Consider the following 5000-nt stretch of genomic DNA (forward strand, 5'->3'; position numbering starts at 1 on the left):
AGGAAAAATGACGATCGCATGTATTTTATTGAAATACAGCTGAGAACAATATATCTTATGGAGAATTTCAGATTAAAATTATGGTTTTTTTTTTCTAGCAGTACCGTTGCTCATGTGAAAGTAAAAAATATCACCGAAATGATGACCCACGGGGCGTGCGACTGAAGCTCAACATACATCGCTTGCTGGAACATAGGAGCATTGATGTAATGTTAATTTTGCCTTCTCAGCCGGAGCAAAAGCCATTTGCAGGACGTGAAGAAAATGGAAGTCTACACTTAAAAATTTGCCGTAATAAAATACGGTAAAAATCATGGAATAAATATTGCTAGCCATTTACCGTTTTAAAACGGATATATTGACGTAAAGGAGTGATATTACAGTCACCAACCCGTAAAAGATGATAACAAAGTAGAGTAGCAATTACGTTCGCCTGTATTTTACTGAAATATGGCTGTAAACAGTATATTTTTACGGAAAATTTCCGATTAAAATTGCGGTTTTTTATTTTATTTTATTTATTTATTTATTTTTTTTTTTTTTGCAGTCTAGCAAAAGGACTGTTATTTAAAAGTTTTTTTTTTTTAATCAGCTTCAAGAGAAAAGGGGCGAGTACAGAGCACACAAAAACTTATGCCGATAGGTAGTAGGTTGGCCAAGGCACCAGCCACCCGTTGAGATACTACCGTTAGAGAGTTATGGGGTCTTTTGACTGGCCAGACAGTACTACATTGGATCCTTCTCTCTGGTTACGGTTCATTTTCCATTTGCCTACACACACTCTGAATAGTCTGGCCTATTCTTTACATATTCTCCTCTGTCCTCATACACCTGACAACACAGATTGCCAAATAATTCTTCTTCACTCAAGGGGTTACTGCACTGTAATTGTTCAGTGGCCACATTCCTCTTGGTAAGGGTAGAAGAGACTCTTTAGCTATGGTAAGCAGCTCTTCTAGGAGAAGGACACTCCAAAATCAAACCATTGTTCTCTAGTCTTGGGTAGTGCCATAACCTCTGTACCATGGTCTTCCACTGCCTTGGTTTAGAGTTCTCTTGCTTGAGGGTACACTGGAGCACACTATTCAATCTTAATTTTCTTCCTCTTATTTTGTTAAATTTTTTATAGTTTATATAGGAGATATTTATTTTAACGTTGTTACTCTCCCTGAAATATTTTATTTTCCTTTTTTCCTTTCCTCACTGAGCTATTTTCCCTGTTGGAGCCCCTGGGCTTATAGCATCCTGCTTTTCCAACTAGGTTTGTAGCTTAGCAAGTAATAATAATAATAATAATCTCTATTTAATCTAGAGATTTCTGAGGTTAAGGAATAAGTTGTTGAGATTCCTTGCTGGTTAATGAGGATTAATATGTTAAAAGTTTGCACAAAGGGTCTGAACATCATCCTCTCAGGATGGCAATTGCATAAAAACTTGGCTCCTTATTCACTCTTTCTTTATATATTTTTTAACTAAATAGTAGAGAATTTTGTAGGTTTACCACCTAGGGGACGAATTATTAAGAAAATTTTATTAAAGAGGATTTACTTCATGAATGAAAAGAGTACATACATTTAGTAAATCCTTTGGAATTAATATTCTGAATTACTTTTTATCTAAAGTAATCCAAATTATACTTTGGATTACTTTGTGGAAAAGTGCCAGCTTATTCCTTTAAATGTCTGGGTTTAATTTATGAATGAAAAAATACACATACTGTAGTAAATCATTAAGGATTCGTATTCCTAAGTACTTTTTACCTAAAGTAATACAAATAATATCTTAGATTATTTTTTTTTTTTTTTGTAAAGTTCCAGCTTATTCCTTTGAAAATCTGGGTTTACTTTACGACTGAAAAAAATATACATACGTCTTACTAAATCATATGGAATTAATATTCAAAGTACTTTTTATCTAAAAAAAAAAAAAATAATAATAATAATAATAATAATAATAATAATAATAATAATAATAAATAATAATAATAATAATAATAATAATAATAATAATAATAATAATAATAATAATAATCTAAAGTAATGAAAAATTATCTAAAGGAAAAGTATCTGCTGATTCCTTTGAAAATCTGGGTTTACTTTACGAATGAAAAAATACACATGAGTTTAGTAAATCATACGGAATTAACATTCCAAAGTACTTTATCTAAAGTAATCCAGATAATACTATGGATTAATTAGTTCAAAGTGCCAGCTCATTCCTTTGAAAATCTGTGTTTACTTTTGAATGAAAAAAACGCATACTTTTTATCTAAATAATAATAATAATAATTAATTAATAATAATAATAATAATAATAATAATAATAATAATAATAATCTAAAGTAATCTAAATTTATCTAAAGTAATACAAATAATACCTTGGATTATTTTGTGGAAAAGTGTCAGCTTATTCCTTTGAAAATCTGTGTTTAATTTTGAATGAAAAAATACACATACTTTTTATCTAAATAATAATAATAATAATAATAATAATAATAATAATAATAATAATAATAATAATAATAATAATAATAATAATCTAAAGTAATCTAAATTTATCTAAAGTAATACAAATAATACCTTGGATTATTTTGAGAAAAAGTGCCAGCTCACCCTTTAGAAAATCTATCAAACCAAGAAAGTCTAGTTTTTTTGTTCCCTGATTTACGTCTTGGGTGACTTTCTTTTTGGACACAAAGTAGAGATTAGGGATTAGGGATCTCGCCACAAATATCTCACCTGATCTTAGAGTTTATCTTCGAGAATGGACGAAAAGCAAATAGCGCTGAATGGAGAAATTTGAGTGAGCATACACGTCCCACGTGTAAGATTGATCCGTTCCTCGAAACATGACTACAAGAGCTGGCTTGCCAAAAAAAAAAGAAGAAAAAAAAATTGAACTAACATACCAAAGGAAAGAACTGTTGATAATTAATTGATGGTTCTTCATCCTTTATTTTTCTATCTGAGATTTTCCCAGTTTATTTATTTATTTATTCATTTATTTATTTATTTATTTATTTATTTATTTATTTATTTATTTAGAGAGAGAGAGAGAGAGAGAGAGAGAGAGAGAGAGAGAGAGAGAGAGAGAGAGAGAGAGAGAGAGAGAGAGAAAGTTGAATTAACATACCAAAGGAAAGAACTGTTAATAATCAATTGATGATTCTTCATCCTTTATTTTTCTATCTGAGATTTTCCCAGTTTATTTATTTTTAATTCACAATTCCAATTTTGTATCATGCATGTAAGCTTACAATCTTTGTTTTAAACCTATGATCTTTCAGCTTTGTTTTCATTTTAAGAAAAAAAAATTGAAGTAAAAACTGGGTTTTTTTTTTCTTTCAGAAGCAAGCACTGGCGTTTTGTATATAAAAATAGAAAATAAATAATATATTTTTACCCACATATTTCTAATCTTTTAAAAGAAAAATATTTTTTTTTTTTTTTCATAAAGGATAGCAATAACAGGAACTGGAATACCAGACTTTAAAATGGCTTGCTATTCAACAGCATATTTTTACAAGCAGAATTTTTAATTTAAAAAGAAAATAATATATTTTTACAAAGCTTAGCAATATTAATAACATGGAAACCAGACTTCATAATAACTTGCTATTCAAGGCGATGTTGCCATCTTGATGTCCAGAAAATCGACATAGCGATGTTGCCATATTAGGTCTTTGTTTTTCACACACAAAATAAAGTTATGAACCTAAATATTTCTAAATATGAATTAGCTATTACGATGTTCTAGTTACCTATTGTTTTCCCGTGATTTTTGTATCCAATCAAAATATATTCGATTATAGTAAGTATATCCTTGTGATAAGAATGTTGATGATGGCAATGTTTTTAATCAGCAATTGGTTTGACGTATGAATTTAATTTCACGATATATAATAGACATTGTCTTCGCAGAAAGATTGCTCTCTCTCTCTCTCTCTCTCTCTCTCTCTCTCTCTCTCTCTCTCTCTCTCTCTCTCTCTCTCTCTCTCTCTCTCTCTCTCTTTTAATTGGTATTATTTTGGTGATTACTCTTGAAAGCCGAATCAAAAATTCTCTTGTAGTTTATTTATCTCCTCGTTTCCTTTCCTCACTGGGCTCTTTTCCTTGATAGTTAGAATTCCTCTGATTTCTTTCCATCTTCTAACAGTTTTTGGGATTCTCCCAACGATTCAGATTCCCTTTATTCATATATCTTTTGCTTCTTTGTTATTTTGATATCTCTCTTAAGGGTTAGACCCCACATTTTTCATTCATTCACTCTTGAAAATATCTTTTTTATATAAGGCTAAGATTAGTCCATTTAGCTGGTGATCCCAATGAGAGTTAGATTTTAAAAAAATGAATTTACCAAAAAAAAAAAAAATAAATAAATAAAAATATAGATATATTATTATTATTATTATTAATTGCTAAGCTACAACCCTAGTTGGAAAAGCAGAATGCTATAAGCCCAGGGGCTTCAACAGGGAAAAAAGCCCAGTGAGGAAAGGAAACAAGGAAAAAATAAATATTTTAAGAATAATAATAAAATAAATATCTCTTATGTAAACTATAAAAACTTTAACAAAACATGAGGAAGAGAAATTAGATAGAATAGTGTGCCCGAGTGTACCCTCAAGCAAAGCGTTAATATATTTTTCAGTATTTTATTAATATTTACTTAATTTTACCGCTTTTACGGAAACTGGTGGTGTGCCCCGTGCTCTAAAGGAAGCCTAATTAAAGATAGTCAGCATTTGAAGTTGATTTCCTCTAATCAGTAGAACTTCAAAAGTTCAAAGTTGGAGCAAATGCTTTTTTGTTGACCAGGCGGACATGAGTCTTTTTATAGTTTATTTATGACATATTTGTTTTTGATGTTGTTAATAGTTTATATATGACATGTCTTTAACTGACGTTGATACTTTTTTCAATATGATTTATTGTTAATTTGTTCTCTTCATTTATTTATTTCCTTATTTCCTTTCCTCACTGGGCTATTTTTCCCTGTTG

The sequence above is a fragment of the Palaemon carinicauda genome, chromosome 37 (assembly GCF_036898095.1).
Source record: "Palaemon carinicauda isolate YSFRI2023 chromosome 37, ASM3689809v2, whole genome shotgun sequence".
In the NCBI taxonomy this organism is placed as follows: Eukaryota; Metazoa; Arthropoda; class Malacostraca; order Decapoda; family Palaemonidae; genus Palaemon; species Palaemon carinicauda.